The following is a 13,400-nucleotide window of genomic DNA, read 5'->3' as shown; positions in this document are numbered from 1 at the left end:
AAAACATCGTGAAGGTAATACTGAAAATGACATCGTCCTTTACCCCCACCACCTTCGGAAAAATGCTCCACTTCCAAGCTGTGCCCTGATTGAGCTCCAATCTTGGAGTCGGAGCGTAAAGACTAAGTATATACACTCTATTTTTACATCGCACACACACACACACACACGCACGTACACGCCACCCACAACTCGGTGTTTATTTAATATGGCATTTCACTCAGAGAACATTATATCCCGCCGCTTTCTTTATAAGGGCACAACTACTGCTCTACGGAGACCAGCCACCCTCCCTTCCATCGATATTTGCAATGATTCTCTCACATGCGCGGTGCCAGCAGCAACAGTCTCTTGGCACCGTCGTGTCGCCCTCTTCGAGAGCGAGCATCTGCTTCGTCTTTTCTCTTGCAACCGACCGCTTTGCCTTTCCCTCTCCTCAAGTCTCCGCAGACAAACTCACTCTCACACACACACACACACACACACACACGCGCGTGCGCGCATGAAACACATTCACACTTATACGAACGCTCACTATTGCATACACGCTCACGCACGCCGTCTCACATCGGCACACACACTGGCACCGATGCTGGAACGTGATCCGTGTGTCTGCTTGGGATTTTTAAGACGGCCAGATCCTCAAAAGACAAACTAAATCCACACTAATCGGCGACAAAGCGAACAAACGCCCGACTGTCCGTTACCCAATGAAAACAAGAGCTGCTGCGTTCGGTGGTGTCTGTGTGGTAGTGATACTGAAGAGGCATACAAAGATGCTACTAAAGCAGCCATTTTAGTGTGGATTTGGCAATTTCCATTTGTGGTGAAGTTGCTATAAAACACAAAGTTCAAGTAAGATAAGTCTGAAAATCCAGCTTCTAATATCAACAAGAAATTTGGACAGCATGTTTGTTTGTTTTTTGGAGTATGTCGACAAAAAGCGTTCAATAACCCATATTCAACACTACACAGGAAGTCAGCCATTTTGAATGTGCCAAGAATCATCAGATTGCACCAAAGTTTGAATTTTAAATGGAATAAAATGGATTTTGAATTATTATTAAATTAAAACCCTGACATTTTCCAAACACCTTATCCTCACAAGGGTTCAGGTCCTTCACACTGCCGGGAAAAGAACTGTTAAAAAAAATTTAACAAAATTTAGCTTGATTTTAAAAAAAAGTTAAATTCTAAATCCAATTACAGCTTGTTAAGTAAATTTTAAAATATGTCATCCTTCTAAAGCAACATTAACGTTGAAGTAAATATTTACTCATAGCTTAGCATAGCACTCGAAATTAATGAAATTATTATTATTTTTTTATTGTTAACTTCCAGAAAATATTGGTGGTTAGTCCTCAATTTTTCAACAACTGCATTCATTTGAAGTGTCAAAAAAAAATTGCACTCTGCAGTATTTTAGTTGATCCAAAACAGAAAGTAACGACATAATTAACGAGAATGCAAAGAATGAAACAGTTCACGTATCATGATTATTCAATGTGCATCGTGCTGCTCCTTCTGATTCCTTGGCCACCATGGGAGAGCAAAATACATCGACGCATACAGTACTACCACAAAGATTTGGTGAAGAAATACAAAAGACCGTCCGCAGGGCTGTATCGCAAATGTGCACGATCCAAATTCTTTTCACGGCAGAAAGATTAAAACACACATTGTACAAAAATAGCGCAATGGTGTTGAGTTAAGCTTTTCAGCCCAGTTTGCGGGTCAAGCGAAGACACATTGTGGCGCAGTTGGTCTCGATAAAGGAGTGGATGTGGTAACAGTAATCCATCCATGTGATGTATTGGGGCGTCCTACGGGGCCTAAATGTGGTAATTTGTTTCGTTTTAATAAAGCGTGTGTTTTTCTTGGGTCACATTGTCAAGGGGGCAAATTGCTTTCTAATCACATCACACGTGGAAAGTGCAGTACGCGACGACGCGCACGCACTCGCTCACCAGTATTAACGCACGTGTGTTTTCATTGCAAACCAAAACATGTCAGCGTTTGGCCCACTTTTAAAGCCCACACAGTCACAGTGACGGACAGCCCGCTGGAATTAAGTCCTAACCGCACCAAAAGAGGGACAGCTCGTATTTAAAGCAAGTGCGGTTCACCTGTCAAACGTCAGAGGAGTCCGTGTTACATCGTAACAAAAGGAAACACTCGACTTGCAAATTAAATATTGCAAAGTTGAAATCAAATTATTCGCCATTTTGTCATAACCCAGCAGTCTGATTATCAAAATTAAGAAAACATGAAATCAATTCAAAAAAAAAAGAAAAAAACTAACTTTAAATAATAGTTTAGCATAGCCTTGCACTTAAATAACCAAAGTTTAAATTCAATTAAAATGAAATTGATATTATATAAAAATACAATTCAAATTAAAATAACATTTAATTACATTAAGATTACATTTCAATGAAAACCAAAATTTAAACTATGCTAAAATATATATTCCCAGCTCTCAAACTCAGTGTCATAAAATCTAATAAAATGAAATTCAGTTAAAAATCAACACATTCAAATGTAAATGAATTTAAATAGTCTGTGGCCTCTTAGCTAAACTGGGCAAACCCAAATTCACCAAATTAAATCAAAATTAAGAAAGTCTAATTTTCTTCCATATTAAATTAGCCTCACACTCAAAATAAGCGAGTTCAATTTTAATTGACCTTATATTGTTTCTTATGTGACGTTATTTTAGCCTCGCAATCAAAGAAGCAAAACCAAATAAAAACTAATTAAACAAATGAAACCAAATTAAGAGGAATCAAAGGTCAAACTAGTTGAACCCTTTCAGGTACAGCAGTTACTGTAATGGACAACTTATCATGTTATCAGGTTACAGGGTGCATGAAAGGGTTAAAGAGCACACTATAAGCACTTCTTTGGAGCACTTTGTAAGCATACTAACAGCGCACAAGACAGATGGAGATTTTTAAGGTGCTAGCCTTCCAAAAGAGGAAAGGTCAGGGTTGTGGCATTTTACTGCCGCGAAGAGCCTCCATTCTGGGAGTGCTGCCCAGCTCATCTACCTGTTGACTGGACGCAATGTACCGCCCGCCTCTTATGTTACACAGTGTATTGTAAATCAGCGCCCCATTATAAATAACACTTAGATGTTATTTTCTATCTGAAGAGGAGCCTAGTGGCCTTCTGGCTCACTCAAAAAGCTTTGCGTCATGTTCAGAATTCAAAAGCTTCTTTGCAAATACAAATAAGCCCATTAAAACGCACCCATCATCCAAAGACGAGGGCTTGTGGCGCAGGCGAGTCGATTTATGACACCAACGGCAAAGACATAAACTTACCACCACAGCTATAGCCACATTAAAAAATAAAAGCCCATCAAAAGAGAATTAATGATGAGTGTGTCTATTTGGGAGAACCACCAGTAGTTAAAGTTTGTTAGAAAAAGTTTGTCATAGGGAATGTTCCATTGCCGAAGCTCTTAATGTAAAAACCAGTGAAAGTTGTTTTAACCAGGGATCTTCAGTTTCACTTTTATTGCTTGGCCATTGGCTTCATAAGGCTTTTTTGTGGGTCTACTCATGATAGACATGCTTACCAAATTTCATGTTACTCAGTGAAACTGGATTAGAAGGCTGAATTTCTTAACTAGGAAAGAAATCCATTTAAAGCAGTGGTCCCCAACCCCTGGGCAGCGGACCGGTACCAGTCCGTGGGTCATTTGGTACTGGGCTGTACAGAAAGAATCAATAACTTACATTACAGTCAAACCTTCGGTTTTCGAATGTCTCTGTTCTCAACCAAATCAGTTTTTGACCAAAAATGTAGAGTTTTTTACGCCTCGGATTACGACCAAATATCGGTTCTCGACCAAGATGAGTGCACTTGAATGCGCCACTTGACTCCTCTCGCCTTCCTTACAGAAGGAAGTGCCGCTTCCTCAGGAAGACGAGGAAGTGACGCTTCCTCGTGTCACGTTCCATTGTAAGCAGACGTGTTCAATAAAGATTTTTTTAAAAAGAGCGTGGTTTCGGTTTTCGAAGAAATTGGTTTTCGAACAGCCTTCTGGAACGGATTATGGTCGAAAAACCGAGGTATGACTCTACTTCCATTTTATTCATTTCGGAAGCTAAAAGGATGTTGTATTTTGAAAGAATTACCGGATTCTAGGTTACATCCGTCTACAGTGTGTCACTCTTGATGGAGGTCAAAGCGCGATTCTCTGTCACGTGACAGGTTAGTGCACAAATGAAGCCCAGTAGCTAGCAAAATGAGTGAAAAACAAACGTCTTTGGGAAGGGGAAACGGCCCAGCCAGGAGACAGAAAATAAGCCTACGACCTTCAAGAAAAAGAAGGCTACATTCAATAGACAGTGTCAGGAGTCCTACTTAAAATACAGTTTTATCTCAACGGGAGATTCTCACACACCAAGCCTACTCTGCATACAGTAATATGCGGCGATGGTGAGTTGTATTTTTCAAGCACTTTGTATTTGTGATGTATCTCATCAGAAAATGTTCCCTTTCAATCAACGGCCATCTTGCTGTGCCTCACGGCGTTCCTCTCGCGATCCACGTGCCTTCCAAATTTCATGTTGCTCTGTGAAACTGGCCTCGGGGGCTGAATTTTTACAAGGTTGATATTGCCAGTCATGTGCATGTTACATGCAAAAAAAAAACCAACAGCTGAGGAAGTTGTAAGAATTTCTGGCCTTTCTCTCCAGCAGCAGGCCTGCATTTTATTTTTTATTTTTTTGCAGCGGGGAGGAGGGGGGTGTCTCAGGGAGGGGGGTGCCCCGAAGGAATAAAACACCCTTTCGCTTGGCCTCGTGTAGTTCCACACCTGCAACACACAAAAGCTCTCTCTGTGTGCGTCAGTCATACGTCAAAGAGCGCCACCAGGAAACAAACAGAGGCTCTTTAGTGGGAAAATGACATTTTCACTCAAACAGCCACTCAAATGTTACACACATTTGAACTCGGCTTGACTCAATTGACACCAATTAGTTTTGTTTTTTTTGTATTTGAAAATATTGTTTCCATGTGTCAAAATGCAAGAGATAATGCCATAAAGTACGTACAAATATTTTTATATTATTGCAAACTGCGTGTACCTCATGTTGTGCTTCTTTCTCACCCTCGCCCCACCTGGCCGACAGCGTTTTCCTGCGCCGTGTGAGCCAATATTGACGTTGGCACTGCTGAACAGACAGCACACAGCTAATAGATATAATTATCTCACATAATGATCTCCAATAACAACGTCAAATAAGAATAAGAATAATAATAAGACTGTGTCGGGGCACGGTGTGTTTGTTTGGATCCTCCATGGAAAGATGGCAAGAGGCTAAGTCAGCACTTTAAGGAATACTTGTGTGTGCTTTTTTTAAATCAAAATAATAATAATCAAAAGTCATGGGCACTTGTTGCTGGGCAGACTTCCCAGGGCTCACTCATAATTACCCCATAGGCCAATTGAAAACATTTTTCATTGGGGTGATGGCTTTCCCATACTCACAAAATTTTGGTCATCTGTGTGAAAGTGTTTGGTGGGGGCAGTGGACATGGCTAGCAAAAATGGGCTTTGTAATGCCCACTAGAATTGTGGGAAAACACAACCACGGAAGCCGGTTTTACTTGACAAATGAAATTTGGTAGGCATATATATCATGAGTGGACCCACAAAAAATGATCAGGGTACAATAGCATAAAACAAACAGGAAGTCTGCCATTTTGTAGCAAAGCAGCCATTTTAGTGTAGATTTGGCCATTTCCATTTGTAGTGAAGTCCGATTAGTTGCCATAAACACAAACTTCAAGTAAGATAAGTATGAAAATTCAGCACCCAAATCTAGCTTCTAATATCGACAGGAAATTTGGCTGGCATGTTTTTTTTATGAGTATGTTGACAAACAAACTTTCAATAGGCCATATCCAACACTACACAGGAAGTCGGCCATTTTGTGCCAAGAGTCATCCGATTGCTACAAAACTTGAACCACATACGCTAGACACTAGCACACAGATTTTTGTCATTATGTTTCGGTGTAGCATGGCATGACTCGATGACTCGACGTAAAACACAAACTTCTAAAATTAGTTGAAAAATTCAGCCTTCTAATCCAGTTTCGCATATCGCCATGAAATTCATAAAAGCATGTTTATTATGACTATACCGACAAAAAAATGTCTCAAAGCCCACCAAAAACAGCCATTTTAGCGTCAATTTAGCTATTTTTATAGCCATGGTTCAAAAATGAACCGGCCTGACAGATTTTGTCCAATTGCGACCAATTTTCAACCTCTGATACAAGACGGATAAATTGCAAAACATTTGCGTTTTTGTCGTTATGTGTGGCCGAATAAAACTCTAATAAGCTAACTTCAACCCCTCAAACCCAGTTCCTATCATAAGTAGACCCATATAAAACTCGCAAGAAGTACCGTCCAATACGACACCGGGAGCTGAAAATAATATATTTATATTTGTTATTTATTTCTCATCTTGGTCCCGAATTCTGGCATAGTGACGGTTCGCTGCAGTGATAAATGTGATGTTATTCCATGAATGCGGTACGAGCCTCAGATATGGATTTATGCAATTTTTTTACGTATTTCAATGGCATCTGGTAAGAGTTCAATGGCATCTGATGCGAATGAGAGCGGAGGAGTTGGCGGGGGGATGTGAGGGAGGAAAAGGAGGCTGCGTGATGCGGCGCAGACGATGCAGCATCAGCATCAGCAGATAAAAAGAAAGTGGCCGATTGGGGCATGATTGAGGCGATGTGGTTCCAGTAAGCGGCGCCTGATGACTCACCTGCTGTAAGACTACATCACCTAAAGCGTGAGATCATCAGGTGACCGGCATCATCGGGTGATACGCGCTCCACCAATGGGAGGGGAGGATTCTGGGAGGGAAGCATTGCAAGGAGGACGAGGGATGCGCACCGTGATCCGGTAAATGATGACTCAGTTCCAACTAGGTTGTCATTTAAAAGAAAGGCAACATGACATCAGCCAAGGCTCTAAATGTATATATTTTTTCTTTGCTGAGCAGTTTTGCTGATCATTGACTTAATTTGAGGAGCAAATTTGTCATTTTGAGGAGCAATTTTTTTTATAGGTTAATCCCATGGCCCCTGAGGCAAGGGTTTTATTAAACAATAAAAACAACACAATGTAACAAATGGACAATTGCTTTTCCTTTTTTTTTTTTATATAATCAACTGTTTTGTCAACTCAATCACTTCCGTTAAAATCAATAGTGAGGACTCTTGTGAAAACAAAGAACAGTACTGATTTTATAAGTATTGTAGACTGACTGTCTTATGCTGCTTTTAGCAAGTATGATTTTTATCTCCAGAGCCCAGACACTTCAGAATTTTCCTTCTATTTTGCTGTTCAAAGTCGGATATGCTCTTCCGTAACGTGTTTCCAGTCAGACCTCTTTGAAAAGTGTACTTGGACACCCAAGCACTTCATTCTGGTCTTAAACAATTACGTGTCAGTTTTAGGTTAGCTTAGCAGTTAGCATGACTTCTCCGTTTTTCCTTGTAGTCCTTTCGTGAGGACCTGAAGGCAATGATTATCGACTTAATAGCGATTCCGCAATGTGCTTAGCCGCACTAGCTAGCCAGCTGTAGCTTGTTTACGATGTAAGCCCGAGGGCACTTTGATGTCAATTTCAGTCAACAGCAGTGGTCGGTGCCTCCTTGGATGGCTGAAAACGGGAGGATTATTCTGCTTTATTCGTATTCCACAAGCGCAACATTGATCAGAATACTGTATTGACACGAGTAGGGACGCCTACAACATATTGCAAAGAAATGTTTTGACTTGACTTCTGCTGTAAATCAGACACAAATCCAGTCCCCCATGTCTGGTTAAAAGTCAGAGCATCAGGCAGAGCAAATGGCCAAAGCTAGCCGCTGACATTTGAGTCGCAGGTCAGAAACTAGAGCCAATCTTAACGAAATTGTCTTTGACCACAAACTGCATTTTAAAGCAACACGCTGAATTATTAATGAGCCTTATCTAGCCCCATTGTGCTGACCGGGCAAGGTGAGTACTTACAAGCTGCAGCCCGAACAACACTTTAGTGCTAGCGGGACAAGCGTCGGGTTACATAGGCGAAGCAATTATGTATGAGGGAAAGGGTCTATAAAAAAAACAAAAAAAAGAACCTCAAACAGTGGGGTAAACTGCTAAATCATGGGCACAGCTAAGCTGATGTATTTTACCATCATGCCCAATGGCAGTCTTATTGACCAGCGCGCTTGTGGTGGTTTATTATTGATGCTGCGAAACACGAGCGGCTGCTCTGAAACCAACACTGCTCCGTTACAGTAAACTAGAAAGGGGGGTGAGGGGGATTTACTTCACACACACTTCCCCAGAAACACAACCTATACTTTTCTCCTCATTTGGCCCGCAAAAGTGCTTAAAAACCATGCGAGGCGTCCAAGCTCCGAGCTGTACAGACGGGCCCGGAAAAAAAAAAAAAGCTGTAGCGCTAGCCGGCCGAAAGGAAAGCAAACAGCAGATTCTCATCGGGGGTCGTGTATACCGTCGGTGGGAACACGACGCGGCGTACGCGCACGGAAACTATTTTGCATCGCGCCTTGCCAAGCGCCATTTTTCATCGGAAGACCATCAGAAAACTGTGACGTGTTTGTTTTGACCCACTCCGAGAACAAATCCGCATTTTTGTTACACTTTACACAACTCTCTTTTGTAAGCTCAAACCAGAAGTTGTCTTTGCAAAAATAGCAGTGACAGCCATACTAGGACATAGTCACGTTTTAGTCAAAATGTAAGTCAGGGAGGCGGCACGATTGGTTAGCTTGTTGGCCTCACGGTGCAGAAGGTTAGACATGTTCACCCTTTGCCTGCGTGGGTTTTCTCCGGGTACTCCAGTTTCCTCATATATTCCAAAAACATGCATGGTAGGTTTAATTGATCGCTCTAAATTTGCTGTAGGTGTGATTGTGAGCGGTTGTTTGTCTATGTGTGAACTGTGATTGGCTGGCAACCAGTTCAGGTTGCCCGAAGACAGCTGGGATAGGCTACAGCACATCCGCAACCCTCGTGACGATAAGCGGCTCAGATAATGGATGGATGGATGATATAATGTTTTGGGAGGCGGGTGCAAGTTTATTGTCAAATCTGACAATAAAGTTGACTTGAACTTGAACTTGAATAGGGGCCGTACTTGGCCCAAATGTGCAGTAAATGCTAAACCTAATAAAGTGGCCGCTCAGCGTATCTCATCACTGGCGTATATTGTGTAACATGTTGACAATGGATAGGACCTTGGGTTTAACTTGTGCTTTCTGGGAATGGCCATCAGGAAGCTGGGTGATTTTTCCAGGAAGTCACGTCAGGGAATCTCCCTCAAGTCGTCTGACTGCTTTTTCTTCCCCCCCCCCCCCCCACCACCCCTCTTTCTCTCTCTCTTTCTCTCCCTGACACATTTACCCAGCAGCTAATCTAACACGGCTCGTATCTAATGGAGGTAAAGCAGCCACGTCCCCTCCCTCGTTGGAATCTTACTGAATTATTCAGGCAGGCGGCAGGCCACAAAGAAGCTGAGGACTCGCTCGCCTCACGCAGCAGAAAACGAGCGGTCACGTCGGGTCGGCTTCAAATAGACGACGCGTCGGGCCTAATGCGGAAAGCAGCCGGTGGGGAGTCTTTCGGAGGGATCATGTGTCCCCGCGACACCAAGCTGCCATCATGACACAGCAAATGTGCTTGTCATTATCTCGTCATTTTATTTACGGCTTTGGAGAGACTCGCTGAGCAGTCTCTCAAACAAATTCAGCGCCAGTTTGCCAAACCATTTGCTGTTGGGAGAGTCTTTGGTGTCGGGGCTTTTCGTGTGTCAAAAGGTCAAGGTCAAAGGTCAGAGTCATGGTCATGTCAAATGCACCAATCACCCCCCCCCTCGAAAAAAAACTAACCGAACCTGGTCGAGCCACCTGAGGTACATAACTGCTGAGCTGACCTTATTTTGGTGATGATTCAAATTGATTTCATCGGTTCATCGGTAATGAAGCAATGGTCTTTGTACATCGGGGAGTGCCCCAGTGCTGATTGTCCATGCGTGCTTTTCTGGCGGTGACATTTACTGTATCAAGGCCGCTGCGGGGGCCCACTTCTTCAAAATGTTCTCTCTTTCCTCTTGTTTGCACCCTGAGAAAAATTCCTTCAGGTGTTTCCCCACTCGAAGTTGATGTCGTGAAGACGTGACACAGAATGTCAGGAATTCGTGACATTTTGTTCCTGTGCGCACCTGCTGTCAATCAAAGATGTCTGAATGTCACAGCCAGCAGCTACAAGGAGGCGGCAAAAATAAACGTGTGCTGTTGAAAAGCTCGTTTGGCAAAATACCACCGACGTTCCTCTAAATCTTGAATTCTGTTGCGAACCAAAGCAGCTGACTCGCAAAGTGTCTTGAGCAAACGACACGAGTGACTCTTCTCTGTTTCGATAAATACCTGAAACGTGGTTTGAATTCTCTTGCTAACCGAAACGGAGAACCAAACGAGTTCTCTCATCAAAATCGAAATGAAAATGAATTACTTTCAAACGGCAGCAAGTAGAAATATATTTTAGAAAAGATGATTACATTAAAGTATAGATGATAGAATCTTGGATTATAAATAGATTCAGATTACATGAACGACATTGAAATGAATGACGGTAAGCGAAAATAGGGCAATGAAAATATTCATGATAAATACATGAAATTAATATGAGCACATTTTAAATGTCAATGGTGGGTAATATTCAACTTGAAAAATAATAAATAGATTTAAAAAATTTAAAAAATTATATATTGAAATAAAATATTTTCAAACACTAATTCGTCATATATGAATATGAAATTCTAAAATGTACAGAAAGAATTTTAAATCCTTAAAATAAATGACTTTCAAATGACAGTAACTAGTAATAAATAAATATGTAATTGAAAATATATATATTTATACTTATTTTTAATTAAATGACTTGTAATATATCATTTTAGAAAATACCTTAAAAAGTTGAATCGCATTCGAATGACAGCAACTGGTGATATGTCATTTCCAAAAAATGTATGAATGACAAAAAACATGAATTTTAAAATGAATGACTTTCAAATGAGAGTAACTAGTGATGATGAACTGTACGACATTTCGGAGGCAGTGAACATTGAGTGACATGAGCACACCACACAACACTGTTACCACAATGTGACAAAAGGAAGCGTGTTTTTTTTTTCCTCTCTTGCCTTTTCATGCAACGTGCACACACAGACACACACGCACGCAAACACACGCTCACTCAAAGAAGCCCTGCTGTCAATCAGCAACAGGGAACAATGGAGCCATTCTCTCTTTTGGCACGAGTCCTTCAAGTGGCCGCCGAGAGAGCACTGTGTGTCACACGCTACTGATACTACAAGCTGCCTTCTGTCACACACAAATCTCTCTCTGGCGTACAACAAACTTCACATCTGCGTGCACCACACCCACGCAGGCACACAAAGGGCTTCGCTGGAGCCTACGCGCAGAGAATCCCCTCCACGCCGCACATGCGCTCAGCCGATCACTTTGTACCTCTGACTTACGGATTTACTTGCTAATACGATTATAATAAATTAAAAAAAAGATTATACAAACGTACAGAATATGAATCCAATCAAAGAAAAGGTAAATATAAATATTGAAGAAAAAATATTTGGGTTCAAAATGAAACCTTTCATGGTCAGCGGTTGGTACAGTGGACAGCTTATTAGGTTACTGGTTAATTTTATCGGTGCATAAAGGGTTAAAAAATAGAAATTATTTAAAAAAACAAATTTGAAAAAAAAAAAATTACGATTTTAAAAATACATACATTTTTTTCAACGTCAAATATAAAAATTGCACTTTAAAATGTGAAGTCATTTCATTCGTTTGCTCGATTACTGACACTTCGCATGAGCGGCACTCGCACTGGATACACACGCAGGCAGCGGCTGCCTGGCGCTTGGCCAAAGCAGGCCTGGAGACCTTCCCGTCATTTCCACCAAAACATACAAATCAAAACATGCGAGAACCACCTTGGAGGAAAAAATACATCGTCATTAAAAAAAAACGAAAAAGCATCTGGAAGCTGACCAATCAACACGTGTGAGATTGGATTTTGGATTTTCGCCGCTCTCCATCAAACGTGAGATATTTCAAGAACTCATAACTCTTACCTTGAAATGGAATAATCCAACGTACCATGACGGGTGTGTGTCATGGATTGTCAAAGTATTTTACGATGTTTCTATTTATAAGTATTTCGAGCTTGCTCATTTTTACATTCTATTCAGCGCTGTACTTTTTTTTTTTTGCCAGTGTTTCGATTCAGAGCCTTACTCTTTTCACCAGTATCTCTATTTAAAGCTCAACCAGTTTTACCACTTTTTTCTGACAAGTCATCAACTACTTTGTTTTTTCCACCGCCATTTCAAGAAGTTTCATTTTCTTTGTTTTGTTGACGTGTCATGGTTACAGTGAGTTTTCTTTCATGTTTTTCTCACGTCGTCTTGCTTGTTAGATTTTTGCATTTGCCTGTTTTCGTCAGCCCTGCCCCTTGTGTCAACCAATCATTTCCCTCACTCAGGTCTTGTGTACCTGCTTGCCGCGTTAGTTTGCTTCCATCATTGTGTCTGTTTCTGCTGACGTCATTCACATTTCCTCGGGTCATGTCTTGTTTGCTTTTGTGGTGACATTAGTCCCAGTGTAGGGTTGTTACTTGGAGTCTACTTTTTTTGGACTTTGTTAATTTTGTATTTTTGATGAGCCTTTCCAAGTGTCCTTATACAGACCTCTCCCCATTTTTGGAAAGCTCTAATTTGTATCCTATCCATGTTTGAAAAAAACTAAAGGATCTCAGGAGTCTTTCTCACTCAATTTCGGGCTCTTCCCTGTGTTACTCATAAAAATTATTGCGACTAGAGCCAGAAAGCGAGCAGCCATTTGCATCTGGAAGCCCACAGCCAAATGGAGGGTTTCCCTCTTATCTAACAGTCCACGACCCGCCAACACCCTGTCCGTAATAAGACTTTTTCCTTCCAGACGTTCGTCCAGGGGCGTCTTAAAAACAAAAAAAAAAAAACATGGCAGAAACTGGAATTTTCTGTTGGGATCAAAACAAGTCGAGAGTTGTAACGGGTTCGAGTTTCCGGCATAGACAATGTGCCAGATTCCAGTGCCTTGAGGGACACCGGCGCACCACAATGGACGCTCTGTCTGAGGCATAACATGCATACACCCACACACACACTACACCAAATGGTGAGAAGTAATGAAGTATATACTTCATTACTGTACTTAAAGTCTCTGGAATGTGAAACTAAAATTTCACTTTTGACACATCACAGATGAGAATGTTGTTAA

This window comes from Hippocampus guttulatus, chromosome 7, assembly GCF_054856545.1.
Source record: "Hippocampus guttulatus isolate MCC_2025c chromosome 7, RoL_Hgut_1.0, whole genome shotgun sequence".
Lineage (NCBI taxonomy): Eukaryota > Metazoa > Chordata > Actinopteri > Syngnathiformes > Syngnathidae > Hippocampus > Hippocampus guttulatus.
Note: the sequence above shows the minus strand (reverse complement) of the source record.